Here is an 18396-nt window from a genome sequence, read left to right as displayed (position 1 = left end):
TAATCCAACTCTTGAGTTCATTCGATCTAATAGTCGGATATGCTTAGAGATTCAGATAAGATGATTCCAAAAAACAATTATCCTAATCTAGAACTCGTTTGATCTTATAATTCAACATGTTTTGATATTTATATAACCCGATTTCATGAAAGAATAATCTAATTATTGAGCTCGTTCGATCTTACAAATGGATGTTCTAAGAGATCCATATAAGATGATCCCAAAAAACAATTATTAAATCTATATATAACTCGTTTGGTCTTATAATTGAATATGTTTTGATATTTGTATAACTCGATTGCATAAAAGAATAACCAAATATTGAGTTCTTTCGATCCTATAAATATATTGCTCTTACATAAGATGCTCACAAAAACAATTATTCGGATCTAGAATTTTTTTGATCTTGTAATTAGTCATGATTTTAGATTTACATAACTCGATTCTATGAAAGAATAACTTTATAGTTCGTTCGTATGTATAATTGTATGTTGTCTAAGGCTTACATAGGGTGATAAAAAAAAACACTTATTTGAATCTATAAATGGTTTGATCTTAGATATTCATTGAGATTGAGGTACGTCTATATTCCTCAAATTCCTTTCCACAATCTGAAATATGAGTTATAATAAAATTCGCGTGAATTGAAATTTATCTCACGACGTAAGTAGTTCTGAGTCTAAACATTAATTACAAGTTTACATACGTACATATGTATTCCTTGGATTATTTCGATCTTACCAGATATGCTTTTGATCGACCCGGGTTTAATTATATTCCTCGTACTTTTTAGTTGATATCATCATTTTGGATTTACCTAAGTTTATGTTCCTCGAGTTCTTTGGTTGATTTAACTGAGTATCATTTGAGATCTAGTTGAGTCTACAATACTTAGATTTCTTCGATAACGTATGACATCCTTTGAGATTGACCTAAAACTGTATTCCTCAAATTCTTTCGATCATATCCGATTGACTTAAATTTTGTATTATTTTTTATTTCATTGGAAAATGCTATATGTGATTGACCTAAGTAGAGATGAACCTTAAAGTAGATAATATTATACAGAATTCATTATATCTTATTGGGATATGCAATAAGATTGAGAACTATCAAGTGGTCTGATGGTTCTCATGCTCCCTCCCACTGCGGAGGTAGGGGTTCGAACCCCGTAATTGCCAGAATCCACTCCATTTAAGGTGTTTGGAAGTAGTCTAGAGTCTGGGGCATAAAAAATATATATATGTAATAAGATAGACCTAAGTGAATATATGATTTGTTGGGTATGCTATGAGATTGACCCGAGCCGATATAAATTCCTATAATTTTTTCCTATTTCATTGGAATATGCTACGAGATTGACCTAAGTCGATGAAGATTCCTTGAATTATTTGATATCACTAGATATGCTATGAGATTGGCCTAATTCGATAATAATTTCTCGAATACTACCTTGTTCTTATGAATATGCATGCAACGAGATTAACCGAAGTCGATGTATGATCCCTCAAATTTTTAGACATATTGGAGTTGCTATGAGATTAACCTAAGTTACATGTTTAAATATTAACATAAAATGATTCCAAGAAACAATTATCAGAATCTGGAGCTCGTTTGATATTATAATTGAATATGTTTTTATATATCTCGATTACATGAAATAAGAATCCAACCATTGAGTTCTTTCAACACACTTAATGACATAGTTGATAGAGTATGAATCTTCAACAAAATCCTAAATGTACCTATGTTGGTCATATAATGCTTAGCAACCTAGTCGATTGGGTAAGAATCTCAAACGAAACCCTAAATATATCTGTGTTGGTGATATCCTGCTTAGAGACCTAGTCAATTTAGTAGGAATCTCAAACGAAAGCCTAAATGTACCTATGTTTGTCGTATTCTACTCAACGAACTCGAATTCTTTCGATATCATCAAATATCATTTGAAATCAACCTAAGTTTGTATTCCTCGGCTTATTTGGTTGATATCGTTGGGTACATATCTTTTGACATTGATTTGTTTTCGTTTTCGGGTAAAAACGACATGTGGGAGTTTCCGGTAAAAAGTGGTGGAGGAGGCAAGTTCTCACTGAAGCAGATGCTCGAAGTAACAAATCGTCTGAACCTTTAAACAAATTTAATGCATGGGAGTACTTTGAGTTCGAGAGACTAATCTGTAGGACCCTGGCCTAAACCAAGACAATGGTCGTTCCAGGTTCAATTCGGTCACAAGAGGGAGAGAAGCGTCGGTCTGTAAGGAGGGAAGCTGAGATTGTGTGGAGATCAATGGAGATTGATCTGTAGGTGGTGTGGCGTGTTTAACTGTTGTGAAGATGATTCTATGTGTCGACGAGATAAATCTTCTGAAAATGTTTGATAACTTGACTTTTCGCAGGTTTGCTAACGAATCTTTTTAGTCTTGTCAAAGCATAGGTTTTAGAACTTATTTATTGCATCACATCAATCTCCTGTAAGTGGTGACAGTTGAAGTAAGTGGAAAGATAGGGAAGTGGAAGATCGTGTCGAAACTGCTTCCACGTTGCATGGATGACTTGGTTGATCGACCATCTACTTTCCATTTTATCCTTCAACTGCCAGCACAACTTACCACAACCCTCATCGTGAATATACCTTATGTAGTTGCAGGAAATCCTACACTACACCCCTCACAAGATTTCAATAATGTTCAACTCATTTTAGATTAACAATCTTAATTTTATTGATGAATCTTTGAACAATCTTACAAGAAAATATAAAGGAATCGAGAATAACCACTACTCTAGATTTTCTCTCTCCTGTTTACTTGCTTCTCACTAAGAAAAGATCTCCCTCTTTCCTTTACAACTGAGCGGCTATTTATAAGGAATTACATGGTGGATGACAACTAATATGTCATTTATTTTCGTATATGGCTTGCGACATTCTCGCGACCTTACAAATGTTAATTCCGAAAACTCTCTAATTTTCTCAAGACCATCACATTTTTCTCATGATTTAGCTGACGTCATTTATTATTTCGTTTCTGAAGTTATTCTGCGAGGCTGCCGTGTTGTGTTGTTAATAATTTCGCTGAGGCATTATTGCTGCGAGATTCTGATCCTACATCTTGCCTCTTCTCATATCTTCTCTGTGAAGTAGAGAATGATGTGAGAAATTCCGCAGTTGTTCATCTCTTCATATTTTGTATTTATCACACGTATTCTTTCTTCCATCTATTTCTTGACACGTCTTCTGTAACCGCTGCTTTTCAACCGTTTACGTCTTTTCGCATTAATGGTGTTTATTTCTTCGAGTAAAAAATTTTCTTTATATATTCTTCTTACTCTTCTTTCCATTTTCTTTTTACTTTCTCTTCTCTTTTTATTCTCTCATCTCTGTAACTCTATTGTTCTTCCGTAAGTTCTGCTACTGTAATTCTTCCCTCTTCAATCTTCTTACTTTTTATCCATTGCCATACTTTATATTCAGATATGCCTCCAAGTGGCCATAAACATGAGAAAAATTTAAAAGACGTCCAAAAAGACCTTGCTGAGAAAGGTTTCACACTTTCTACCATTCCTGGTAAAAGTGCCAAGTCAATTCTTTCTATCAAACTTTTCTCTGATCAATATTGTGATGATCAATCAATCATAATTTCGCTAGGTCAAATTCTCGCAGGTCTCCCCATTCCTCTTTATGACCCAGATATTCCTTTGTTCTATGAAATTCTCGCTCACTCGGGATTTTCGCGAGCTATCTTCCAATTGAGTGGGGATTGCATCCTTCTGATGCTGGAGTTCGCTAACCGTGGTGCTAGTAAAGGATCTCTTTATTCCAAAGAACTTAGGGATCCTAAATTCGCAGACTTGGAGATAATCGCTGAAAAATATACAGTAGCGAGTTTCTTTGAGAATTATGAATTGATCTCCATGAAGAAAAAGAATACTCGCTGGGGTATTCGCTTGAAAAGGAAAGATAACATTGATGAGGCTAAAATACTCATGCAAGACATTGATTGGCACTCTGGTAAGAACACAACTCCTCGCCAATCTAAAGATGATAAATAGTGTGTTTTTCCCTTGATGCTGAAAGGACCTTACATTGTTGGGTCAAATGTTCTTCCTTAGAATCTCGCTTCCTATCAACCTTGGGTATTCTCTTGGAACGAGAAGGAGAAAGAGGTATGTCTCTTCTAGTTTCACCCACTTTACATTTCTTTATTTATCTTTATTCTTTTGTTCGCTGATCCAGAAACTGAAAGATAGTTATCACAGGATTGGGAAGGCTAGTACCTTGTTAGCTCTTCGCTCATACACAGATGAGGTAAGAAATATTCTCTTATGATTTTAGACAGTATAATGTTGCCTCTATTTCTTATTTCTATCTGTGTGTGAAGGTTATTGCTGAAATAGAAAAGCTTGTCCATGTTGCGCAGACTGGTGATAAATTCAAAGGTGCTCTTCGCATGGAAAAACCAACTGCTCCTCCTTCAAAGAAGAGAAAAATCCGTTCTTCCTCTCCTTCAAATATTCCTTCCCATGAAAATTCCGAGAGTGATGAGAATGATGAGGATAATGATGACCTTGCTGCAAATGAAGATTCTCCATCTGAATCTTCTATGGCTAAGCTCTCTGACCTCTTTTCTGATTCTTTGAAAGGAATGGGAGATAGTCAATTCGCTAATACCTGTAAATATCTCGCTACAATTTGCGATGTTCCTTTACTGGATGGTAATAATTCTCTTCGCGGAGTTTCTAGATCGATTACTCCCAACTTCCTGCATTCTCTCAATAGTCTGGTATGCTTTCGTATTTTTACTTCTTCATTACCGTAACTCAAAATCTCTTTCTATTTTAATACTTTTTACATTTTCTCGCAGGCTGGAAAAGCTTCTTTCGCTGTTGCCTCAGATCTGGAGAGGAGACGCGAAATTCTTGAAAAGAAGAATCTTCAATTTCGTGCAAAGAATGAGGAATTGGAAATTGAAGTCAAAGATCTTCGCGAGAAGAACAAACAACTAGAAATTGATTCTTCTTCGTACAAGAATAAAATCTCTAGTCTTCAGCAAGCTAATAATCAACTCTATGGTATGTTACTTTTCTCCTTTCCCTTCACTCATTCATCCTGTTATTTTATCTTGTTTAATTGATCCTTTTTGCAGACATTTATGGTCTTTTTGATGAAGCCACCATTCTTCGTTCATTTCCTAATGCCTTGGATAATGATACTCTTCTTGAGCGTCTTAATAAATCTTTAAATAGTTTTTCAAATGATAGAATTTCATCTCTTTCTCTGAATGAACTGAGATCCAAATTTCGCCTCTTAGAGATTGACCATAGATCTAGTTTAGGCTTAGCCAATCGATTTAAGCGTCTCTTTCTTAATTCTAAAGAGAAAATCAATGAGCTAAGAACCAAAATTAGTGGTCTCATAGATGATAAGGATCGCATCTATGATCAAGGTGCTAAGGCTCTGGCGAAATTCCAAGAGACCCCTCTTGAAGTTCAACTTGAACGAGATGAAGCTAACCGCAAGAATACCGAGCTCTGCGAAAGAGAAAACCAAATTCGTTCTCGTCTCCTTATAAATAATGAGGATGAATTCGCTTGGGCTGCGAAAATCTTAGACGATGCCAGAAAAGATTTAGGTGTAAATGCTAGTCTCCAAGTTGAGCATACAGCCTTGATTAGAGATATGATTTCTGACAGAGAAGGTTATTAACTGTTCTTCTTCACTAATATTTTGTTTCTTATGACTTCTCATCAAGTTATTAATTGATTTCCTTTTGCTTGCATATTTTGAAAGTAGATATCGCGAACAAATTGAGGAACTTGAAGCTGAAAAAGAGGAACTCGCAAAGAATCTTTCTTCTCGCAACGATAAGTATTCTAGATTAAAGAATCAAATCAAGATCACTGTTGCGAACTTTAAGAATGATGCTATGCATTTTCGCAATCAAACTATTCAAATGATTTGTGATGACCATAGTATTCCTCATTCTGCTTATCCTTGTCTCTTGGAGGAGATCCCAAAGAACATTCCTAGTCTGACTATTTCTGATAGCGAAGCTGATGATGATGAAGGTTCTGATGGAGATGAAGAAGGGGACAAGTCTGATGAAGATGATGAAGGATTAACTAAGAAGTAGTCTTTGTTTCTTTCTTTAATCTTCTATAATACTTGTACATTTATTTCTCCTTTCTGTATATTTGCGAATTCTTTTGGTTCTCCATATTCCTTAATATATGAGTTTCTTTCATTTTGACCTGCATTCATTAAAACAATTCTTCCTTGCAATATGGTTAATCAATATAATCATCAATTTTTTAATTCTTGCGTAAATATATCATGTGGAGACAAATAACATTTTCTAATTTCATTCATTCCCATACTTGCCTCTGCTATTTGTATCCAAATGAGAGATTTTGAAGATTTTTATTATTTTGTGCCTCAACTTCGCAGTTGTTTATGTATAATTTCGCAATCATATGCAAATTGAATTTTGATTCTTTTCAAAATCTCATCCATGTGTGGTATTATTTTGCCTTCCTAGTTAAAGGTCTTATTATGCCACCTCTTGTCATTGCGACAAAATCGCAGAACGTCCTTGCACTTTCATGCAAAAACACATTGATCTTGCCTTAACTTTTTTCTTTTGTATTATGGACTCTTTAGGAATGTTGCGACAATATAACAGGCCTAAATATTCTTGCGAAAATAAAGCCCCATTACATTGTCGTCTTGCGACGAAATCGCAGGACGTCTTCGCACTTTCATGCGAAAACCCATTGATCTCGTCTTATCTTTTTATTTAGTATTATTGCCTATTCAGGATTGTTGCACAAATATGACAAGCCTTAATACCCTTGAGAGTAAAAAGCCTCATGACATTTGTGTCTTAAGACACTTATCAGATCCCTAATGGAGGGTGCCGCCCTTATCTCCCCCCTGGTTGCCCCTTCAAGGAGGCGTACTTCTACCATACAAGGTTAGTTCCTCCCATCCAGTCCTAACAACAACCAGTTGTTTTCGCAGCCTCTTATCCCTTTTACCTATAGGGTTTATGGTTACGAGACTGCACCCTAAATGGGGTTTTCTTCAGGCCGAGTGCAGTATAAGCCAAGACTTGTCAAAAATGGCAAGGTACGCTCCAGACGCCCCTGTCACTCTTGACTCAACCGTGTACCTCGGCGCCTTGATCAGATTCTGCACTCCTTGGGAGAGTCCTTATTACCTTAGTCGCCCAACCTAAGTCATATGCTTAAGCTGAGAATCCAAGGTGCCTCTCCCGGATGGGCTTTATTGACCCCAAATCTCCATGACTCAGGTTCCGGTGGCGGTGTAGCCTTTCCCTGAGCCATGCAACAGGTACCCCCTTATATGACGTACTTTAGGTCTTACATTTGCCTCTTGCGAAATTGTATTCGCGAACTAGGGTGTACGCCATAAAGGTTCGCCCCTTTCTCTTTTGTCATTGTTTCTGATTGTCTTTTGTAGAATTCATCTCTGCGAGATTCTTGCACATCATCATATTATTTGCATTTCGCAATCTCAATTTTGTCATTCAATATTATAATTTTTATTTATTACCTTCGCCATTCTATCTTCTTTGTTATTTTCTCTGCTATCTGCTACTGCTTCCTTGGTAGTGGTATGTTCACCATTTTTTATTCTGAGCTAGCATTAGTTTCGCAACATCTCTTCTTCTTTTCTTTCGATTGCATCCACCATCAATCTCACTTCTTTGTGTCTCTTTGATTTTTGTCGCCAACTTTCCTTCTTGTTTGCTCTTCCTTCGCAGGATTCTACCTCAGTTTCGTAACACCTCTTTCCTTCAACCCAATCTCCCTTTATGATTCCTACACCGCTGGGGTGAGGGAATTTGATGCACTGGGAAAGTTGAAGCTACACCTAGAATCCCATGTAGCCAAGGTCGACCAATTAATGCATTGTAGGGTGACTACATCAACGACACAGAAAGGATTTCAGAAGATATTCCCTTCAATGGAATTCGCATAGTAATCCCCTTTAGGCTTGTTGGCAGTACCATTAAAACCATATATCTTATATGTTGATGGTATAAGATCATCATCTCTTCCTCCCATAGTTTTATAAGTATGATAAAATAAGATGTTCACAGAGCTTCCAGTATCGATTAGAATCCTATTAATTGCCCATGAATCTTCATCTTCATCATCCTCATCTTCTTTCGGTTTTGGATTAATTTCTAATTTTACCACCAATGGATTGTCATGTACCTCTCCACCTTCGGGGACTTCTTCTGCGGTAAAAGAAATAGTTTGTTTCTGCCATTCCTCTAGTGGTGAGATTTTCGCAATATTCATAATTTCTCTTCCATCATTATCTCTTGCGAACACTATACTGAAAACATTGTCATGAAAATATTCAATTGTCTTGTATGAATGTCTGATAGAGTGACAGAATAGATTCTTTGCTTTTGCACCAACTTCTATGAAGAATGTTTCATTCTTTTTCATCGTGTTTACTTTGTGATGCTCTGGTGATGGTGGTAATGGTTGAGATTGCGGGTGCTCTACCAAAAAGTGGTTTAGTTTTCCTTGATCTATCATTCTCAGAATAATTCTTTTTACATTTCTGCAATCATTTGTAATATGTCCATGAAAATGATGATAAGAACAGAATTCATGACTTCTGTGGTTTGGAGGTGGTTCCGTTCCCATGTTCCATGGTGTTGGTATATTCTCCATCAAAATTATAGCTTCCCATATTTTCTCCACACTTGCATTTAGAGGTGGTATCTTGATTTCTTCCCATACCACTTTGTGACCTCCTTGTCCTCTATTATAGTTTTGTCTTTGACCTCCATAAGTTTCTTGCGGATGATCGAGTCTTTGAATTTTGTTATTTCCACCACGATTGTATAAATTTCTTTCTCTTTCATACTCCTCTTGATCTCGACTTCCCATAGCCACCAATTTCTGTTGATTGTTTCCCGTCACCTTTTCTTGTTGTACTTGCGAATTGCTCGCCACTGTGTTTATTAGTTTGGGTAATAAGCTTGCATTTGCTGTTTGTGAACTGGTGTTCGCAACCGGATATGATTCCATTTCATTTTTACTTTCCTCTAGAGCAATATATTCTTCCTGAAGTTCTCGCAATTCAGTCATTGTGATTGTATTCTTGACTCTGAAAATTTGGATATACAATAAGGTTGGTTGCAAACATAGCATTGATAAATGATAAGATGAGATATCTCTCATCTACACGGCCAGCCATTTCGCTACACATAGTCCTCCATCTTTCAGTTAGGTGCTTCAAACTTTTTCCAATCCTTTGTTTTAATCCAAACACGTCTTCAATATCAGGTCGCGAAGAATTATTACTTATATATGCCCCCAGGAATGTAGTCTGCAAATGATTGAAGGATGTTATTGTATTCTTTGGTAGACCTTCGAACCACTTTAATGCCTCCCCTGTTAAGCTGGATGCGAAATACTTGCAAAAAACAACATCATGATTTTCCCATTGCAACATGCACCTCACATAGGATTTAATGTGTTGAATTGCACAAGTTGTTCCATCAAAAATGCTGGTTAATGCGGGAAAATTGCATTTCGGTGGTATTCTTCCTAGTTGTACTTCCCTTGTAAATGGAGTTTTCGCAGCTTCTTCTATAGATTCATCTAATTGCCTTCTGCCCACTTCTCCTCTATTATTTAGCATTCCTCTCATTTCTTCTAATTCTTTTAAGATTTGTTTATTTACACATGAATTTTGATCCATTGGTCTTTTTAATTTCGTCTCTCTTCTTCTGCGTTCATGTCTTTCTTCTGTCGCTAAATTTTGCATTTCTTCTTCATCATCTTCATCTCGTCTTCTTCTGCGATTCCCTTCCTCATCTCTATCTTGAATTCGCATATGATGATGTCTCTCATCTTCCCCTCCATGATTTTGTTCATTTCTTATCAATTCCATTCGCTGTCTTTCAGCCATCCTCTGTACTCTATCATACTCTTCATTGATATTACCGTTATTCCGGTTTTGTGTTCGTCTTCTTTCTCGATTGTCGTGATTGTTCTGGCGAATTGTTTCCTGAATCTCTTGTTCTTCCATTTCCGCTCTCAATCTTTCACGTTCGCAAATTAAACGTGCTTGTTCAGCATAATGTCTTTCAATTTCTTCTTCAATCGTTTGTTGATTTCTTTGAGCTTCTCTCTCATGTAAAATTCTCCTTCCTTCCTCTCGATTCCCTTCGCCATCTTGATTATTTTGTCCCTGACGTTGTCCATTTTTTTGATTTCTATCATTTTGCCTATCATCAAAAGTTTCATTTTGTGGAACGTAACGATCATCATTCATTTCTCTATATTTGCGATGTTCTTCATTAGGATTTGATATTTCTTCTTGAATATTATTTCCGGCATTAGTTGTGGGTGAGTTTCGCCTCATCTCTCTTCTAGTCGATCTTGAATATGATTTTGTAATACTTCTCGATATTCTACTCTGTAGTCTCATATTTTCCATCCTCAATTCGTGATTTTGCCTTGTTAGATTCGCACGTTCTTCTGCCTCAGCTCTTCTTTCTTCATGTATTCTTCGTCTCAACGTTTCTAACGCTCCAATTTACTTATCTCCAAGAATTATTCCTTCATCTGCTTCTTGATTTCTCTCTACCTGTCTATGATTTCTGGTTTGCTTCTCTTCTTCTACTTCTTCTGCTGAATTTGACTGCCAAGTGCGTATACTCACCCTATCATAATCTGTATTCCTTCCTTGTATTAGTGTTTGTTGAACTGGTGGTTGAATTTGATTTTCTCCATCATTTCTCATTATATTAGATTCTCCAATTTCACTTCTTTCCCTTCCATCAATTCTCTTGCTTCTTCTAACAGTAGTTGGTTGTTCTGATGTATTTCTTCTTCTAGCCATTTCTTCAATATTAATGAATTGCAAGAGATTATGTAAAATTCTTAATCAATCACTCCAAATCTTCACAAATCTCAATATTAATCTTCAATTTTTCTAGAATAATCTTCAATCTTCCATCGTTCCCTGTTTCTAGCGCCATTATGTAGTTGCAGGAAATCCTACACTACACCCCTCACAAGATTTCAATAATGTTCAACTCTTTTTAGATTAACAATATTAATTTTATTGATGAATCTTTGAACAATCTTACAAGAAAAGATAAAGGAATCGAGAATAACCACTACTCTAGATTTCCTCTCTCCTGTTTACTTGCTTCTCACTAAGAAAAGATCTCCCTCTTTCCTTTACAACTGAGCGGCTATTTACAGGGAATTACATAGTGGATGACAGCTAATATGTCATTTATTTTCAGATATGGATTGCGACATTTTCGCGACCTTACAAATGTTAATTTCGCAAACTCTCTAATTTTCGCAAGACCATCACATTTTTCTCATGATTTAGCTGACGTCATTTATTATTTCGTTTCTGAAGTTATTCTGCGACGCTGCCGTGTTGTGTTGTTAATAATTTTGCTGAGGCTTTATTGCTGAGAGATTCTGATCCTACACCTCACATCGCACGTGATGTAGGCCGTCGGACCAAAACCCTAGTGATATCCCGTCATGTGACATGAATTGATGTCTCATCTGTGAGTAGTCAATCTTTGACCTAAGACTATGACTCTTATGAACTGAACAGACGAAGTTCAAGTTTATGATGGATGAAACATGGAATGTTGGAACAACAACCATGAATGTTGAATTAGGTCACTGATGACTGTGATATACCATTGTGCTAGTTGAAGAAGTAAATGATAGTTGAATGATGATTTTATGAGATTGCTGAATCGATTATAAACCATTATGTTGGTGCACTGAGCACTAATGAAAATAATCATTACTGAATGATCACAAAAGGTCTTTTTCGATCCATGTGTCATGAGTCAGTCGAATGACGAGGAGAGATTATAATATTAAAATAATGGCCGACTGTCGGACCAAATGTTGGTTGATGAACCAATACTGAGAATTGGATTGGTATGAAATCCTTAAATGCTGATAGCTGAATCAACATGAGAAATACTGCAACTCAAACATTGATAGCCGAATCAATATGAGGAATATTGCTCTGAGCAATTAAATATTGATAGTTGAATCAATATTGCCAGAAGTGTCGGTTCTGAACCCTATTGGCCATGACCATTGCTAGCTGAAGCAATTATGGCATTGAAAAATGTAGCATTGATGATCAGAGCAACTATTGCTATTCAGAGCAAATACTACTAGATCCATGAATAATTGGTAGCAAGACCTAATAAAAATATTAATTAAAAAATACTGGTAGCTGGACCGAATATTATTAATTAATTAATTAAAATATTGATTGTTGGATCAATATTAAAATATTAGTGTTTAAACTTGTTCAGAATTATGCTAGACATAACATTCAGTTCAAAACCCTAATTATGATCAATGGATGATTGAGAATCAACCAATTGATGAGAGATGACCTCCTCTGTGAGTGATGGACCGACTATCTGGATACTAGACTGAGCATTTACCAAAACCCTTTACAGAAAGTTGGTTAAAGGATGATTAATTGATGTTTAATCATTACTAAAATTGTGCTTGACTAAGCAGTAGGTAGTAGTACCTAATTATGGAAAGAGAGGGACCGACCAAGGGGTGTAGAACCGGCCCTTGGTGGTCGTGGACCATCTGATGGTGTGTGGATGACCATTCCCAGTTGCATGAAGTAGTTTGAACCAAACATAGATTCTGGATGATTAATTAGGTCAAAATTCATCAAAAGAGGTGAGATCGGACTTTGCAATCCAAAGGGCCGACCATGACTGGCCATGATGGCATGCCCATGTCACCATGCTATCCGCGGACCAATCCGGAGAATTTTGGCATTTACTAATGGTCCATCGAGCATTAATGTTGGAGCACTGCTCGGTCGAACTCGCAAGCATTGCTATCTCAAGCTTGTTTGTCAAGTTTAGTTGATTAAAACTACATACTTGATTTCTAGTCTACTTATAGCTATGTCTCGGTTTAGGATAGAAGTGTGTAGTTGAGATTTAGACTTCACAGCGTTTACCAATTGAAGAAGAATATCTACTGGGGATCTTGGAGGAACTTCATCAACAAAAGGTATGTGGAGACTAAAACTTATCTATCACTCAGAAGTATATTCTATTTTATCTTCTAATGAGACTAATTTGTATAGCTATATAGCCTTTTACATTATACACATTTGATATTTCGAGCCGAGTTTATCTCGTTTATCCACTTCTTGAAATACGTGTTGGAAGCTTTTAGCTTTAGCTAAGTTCATCGTATTCTTGACGAGTTTAGTTGAAAAAATTTATTTGTTGGAAACTAAATATTAATTCAAAGATGATCATTGATAGGTGTCTAAAACACCTAATCTTATATATAGTATTAATGCTTTCTTTTCTATTATCTTTGTGAATTGCATCTCTTATGTTTAGTTTTGAGTTATTAGGTGCAATGGAGTCCTTGGGAGCAAAAGAAGGAGAAATCACTCATTTAGAGCGAAAAAGTCAAAAGCGCCATTCTCATATGCAAGCGAGTGATATTCGGAGCCAGTCAAGGACCAGGGACGATCTGCATCACTAATACTAGTTCAGTAATAATGGGGCACCCCAGTCTAGTGGCTTCTATCCAAGATATGGGTGCCTAGAGTCATCCTGGGTGTCTTATTCAGAGCTAGGGTGCATATATCCATAATCAGTCCTACACAAGACCTGAAATTCAGAGTTTATCCTGTCATTGGTTTCACCAGAGATGAATCTGAGAGAGATTGAGAAGGAAAATCAGAGAGAAGGGTTTTACTTGAGCTTGTTACAGAATTTGAGAAAGGAAGAACATGTGTTGTTAATGGTGGAACCAAGAGACTGATTCAAGCAAAATGATGAAGACTGAATTACAAATGTTCATGGTAGTTTGTTGGAATGGGATCTCAAGAGCTGAACTGAAGCTGGTCATAGCAGTGCAGGTGCATATGGAATGAATGACAAGATGGTGATGCTCAGATTACATGAATTGCAGTGACAGTCTGAAGTGCAGTCAAGAGTTGTAGATGGAATGTGGAATCTGGTAGCGATGCTATTTAGATGGATGCCTAGGTTCAGATGGTGTTTGTGCTGTGTGTAGTGATTGTGGCATTGAGGCATGAATGAGGTTGCAGGTGTTGGTGCTGAAATATGGAAGTACAGTTGAAGTCCAAGAAGAAGCTGTGATGGGAACCAACTTGTTGCAGTTGAAGTAATGCAGTTAAAGATGAGATGTTGCTGGTCTTGGATTGCAGGTCATAGTAGAGCAGTAAAGTTGTCGTCGTTGCTATTGTTACAGGAAGTGTGGCATGTGCAGTCGAGAGCAAGGATTGTGGCCTGTGTTAGTTGTGTTGTGTTGCAGTATAGCTGCAACGGAAGATGGTGGTGACTTAATTGGTTGTTGTTGTGAGTTTCATGAGGTCACATGCTTGTAGGAATGGAGAGGATGTTGCTGCTTGATTGCAGTCTGTGGGTTGCAAACTGATGTTGCAGGTGGAGAATGATGTAGTGCCACAATGGTTGTGACTTGTTGAAGCACAATCATTGTGCAACACAATTTTGGTCTGTGCAAGATGGCTCAGTCTGTGCAACAGTTTGGCCAGGTCTAGTCAGCTGTTGAGTTAGACTCTGACTCAGACCACTCAGACATTGACTCAGTCACTGAGCTTGACCGTTAGTCAGTCGTTAACTTTAACGACTGACTGTTATGTTTGACCGGTGACCGGGCGAACTTTGCCAGTCACCTGAGATGTTTGCCGACCACTTTTACGGCGAGTTTCTGGCCAATTTTCGGCGATCATTTTTGGACATATTTTCTACGTGGGTTCTTCACACACATGGGCTTGGTGGACCGCTTTGGATATGGGCTTTTGAAGACTTGACCTAAGAAGAGCTACAAAAAGAAAAGTTTTCTACTTTCTTTTATCACGTATTTATTCTTGGAGCTTTGGGGAGATAGCGCGACTAGGGTTTGCTTTCGTTTATTTTTCATCTTCTTCAATTTATTTTTGATTATGATTATGATGAACTCAAAAGCTATGAGTAGCTAAACACATATTATTGGTTATGGGATAAAGTTGATTTCCAACATGTTATTTGATTCAATGAATTAGTTTTGTCCCAATACTCTATTGTTTATGATTCATTATTAATATTGTCATATGATTTGATTGTTTATTTGGTTGAGTCCGGAATCAATCCGATTTACATTCATCTCTATTGCTGGATTAGGGTTATTATACGAAAAAGTGATAATTCATGATTACAAGTAGCATAAATGTGAGTAGTGTTTGTAGTGATATATCATACTAGTCACATATGAATGATAACCTTTGTTAAAACGAATTAGTTTTTTTACACGTTTGTTTGCATTGATTAGTCTTATTTCATAGTACTTATTGCTCTTAGGGAGTTAAACTTAATCGTGCTTTTACACTTTAGGTTGCTTTCTGGGTAGATTTCACAATAGCATCTTTTAATGTTGTTTGTGATAAAATCGAGAAATAAACGGAATACTCTTGCGGTCAAGGTATCCTAGGACTTTTAGTAAATGAGAGATTAAAATTTCAATTCTAGTCATTGATGAAAATACATGTTTGTGAATGATACTATCCTGTGACCAATATCTTCTCCTTATTGATTATTCAAATTATTTTATTGCTTTTGATTACTTTATTGCTTTGTTTATTTAGATAAAACAAAAATCCCCCCCCCCCTGGTTACTTAAGAATATGAAAATTTGATAACAACAAAAGCCTCTCTATGGGAACGAACTCTTTCTTATCACTACTATATTTATATCTAGTTGAGTGAGAAAGTGAAATTATATTTGCTCGGCTGACAACCGATCAAATTTTGGCGTCGCTGCCGGGGAGGCATACGGCTTGTTATTAAGTTTTTAGTGTCTTATCATCATTTCTGCTTTCATATTTGTTTTTTGTTTTCTTGTCTTGTTTCTCACTTGTTTGCAAGAATTTTTTCCAGGTACCTAATCCCTGGTTTCTAAAGATTGGAACTATCCAAGGTGCGGGATAGCTACTCGAAGAGGCACAATACTCCAACCAAGTCAAGACACAACGGAAGAACAAGAGTTAAAAGTGGAAGAAGAATTACAACTGGAAGAAGAACAAGAGGTTCCATTTGTAGAAGAACCACTAGTTGAAGAAGAATAAGAAGCAATGGGTGATGCAAATTGTACACTCAAGGACTTGGCTTCTCATAGGCTTGATGCACAACGGTGGTGTATTGAGACAAACTCAACCTTCGAGATCAAGCCGGGGTTGATTAGAGAGTTACCGAAGTTTCATGGCATGGCGAATGAAGATCCAAACAAGCATCTCATGGATATCCACAACGTTATCATGGCTATGCTTCCACCGGATACTAATGCGGATGGAGCAATGTTGAAATCTTTTCCGTTTTCTTTGGCGGACAATTCTAAGGAATGGTTGTATTATTTACCATCCGGAAGTGTCACTACATGGAACGGGTTGAAGAAACTCTTTCTAGAGAGGTATTTTCCTGCGTCAAAGGCTACTCAAATTCGCAAAGACATTTGTGGGATAAAACAACACGTAGGAGAATCTTTGTATGAATGTTGGGAGCGATACAAGAGATTGGTGGCAAGCTGTCCACACCACCAATTCAGTGACGCTATGATACTCCAATACTTTTATGAAGGCCTCCAAACAAGTGATAGATATCTTCTTGATGCAGCGGGTGGTGGAGCTCTAGTGAACAAGACGGTGGCCCAAGCTACCAAGTTGATTGAAAGTATGGCTGCGAACTCGCAACAATTCTACACAAGAGGTGAACCAATGGTTAGGAGAGTGCATGAAGTTACGGAGTCATCATCACACCGTGATCAAAGGATGTATAACATGGAACAAATGATGCAAAAGATGGGTGCGGTTCTTTTACCTTCATATGGTGAAGAGTTGGAGCAATCTAGTGCGGTCTTTCCAAATCAACAAAGACGGTATGATCCCTATTCCAACACTTACAATCCGGGATGGAGAGATCACCCCAACTTTAGCTACGCAAACAAGCAAGGATCGCTTCAACAACCTACATTCAACCGTTCGGGTGGATTTCACCCACAACAATCGATGCAAAATCAAGGTTTCGATATCGATGCAAAGCTTCAAACTTTTATACAAGGCATTTCTACCATGTTTAAGGAAAGTCAAACAAAAAATAAGAGTGCTATCAAGGAGTTGCAGACACAATGGGCTCCATGGCGATTTATAATAAACAGTGAAGGCACAAAAGAGTGGAAACTCCCTTCTCAAACCTATCAACCCAAAAAAGGGTTCAATGCTATACGTTTGAGAAGTGGTACAAACTTGTGCAACCCGAGGTTGATTCGGGAAGGTGGAAACACCAAAGAAGCCGGTTTTGGAGGAAACGAAAGGGATGAAATTACCAAACACCGAGGTACCATTCCTACTCTAAAACTCGGTGTTACTTATGTGTCCTCCTTTACCTTTTCCTCGCAGATTTGCAAGTTACAAGAAGGCGGAACTTGAAAAGGAGATTTTAGGCGTTCTAAAGAAGATTCATGTGAACATACCACTCATTGATGCTATCAAGCAAGTTCCCAAGTATGCGAAAGTGTTGAAGGACTTGTGTACCAATAAGCGAAGGCTCAAAGGTAATGAAGTGCTAAGTGTGGGGGAGAATGCTTCGACAATCTTACAACACAAACTCCCACTGAAATGTAAGGATCCCGGTAGCTTTGACATTCCAGTCACAATTGGTAACACCATATATAACAAAGCTATGTTGGATTTAGGTGCATCCGTTAATGTTATGCCTGCATCTATGTACAATTCACTTGAGTTAGGTCCTCTTAAAAAGGATGGAATTGTATTGCAATTAGCCGATCGTTCTAATGTCTACCCAATGGGTATTGTTGAGGATGTTCTTGTGCAGGTTAATCAATTAGTATTTCCAGCTGACTTTTGCGTGTTAAATATGAATGAAGGGTCACATGACTCGTCTCTTCCATTTCTACTTGGGCGTCCCTTCATGAAAATGGCGAAAACCATTATTGATGTGGACAAGGGAACGCTAACTATGGAGTTTGATGGAGAAACAATACGTTTCAACATTTTCGAGACGATGAGATATCCTAGTGATGTCCACTCTTGTTTCTCCATTGATGTTATGGATACATTGGGACAACAAATATTTGAATTGAATGGTCATGATGCTTTGGAAACTGTTTTGACTACATCCATGGATAATGGTGTAGAGTGTGGTAATGAAGTCAAGGAATCCCTTGGTGATCTTAATTCACTACAAGGATGCCCGAAAACTCATAATATCTCTTTTATTTCTTTACCATGCAGTGATGAAAAGATTGTACCTTCAATTGT

The sequence above is a fragment of the Papaver somniferum genome, chromosome 2 (assembly GCF_003573695.1).
Source record: "Papaver somniferum cultivar HN1 chromosome 2, ASM357369v1, whole genome shotgun sequence".
Lineage (NCBI taxonomy): Eukaryota > Viridiplantae > Streptophyta > Magnoliopsida > Ranunculales > Papaveraceae > Papaver > Papaver somniferum.
Note: the sequence above shows the minus strand (reverse complement) of the source record.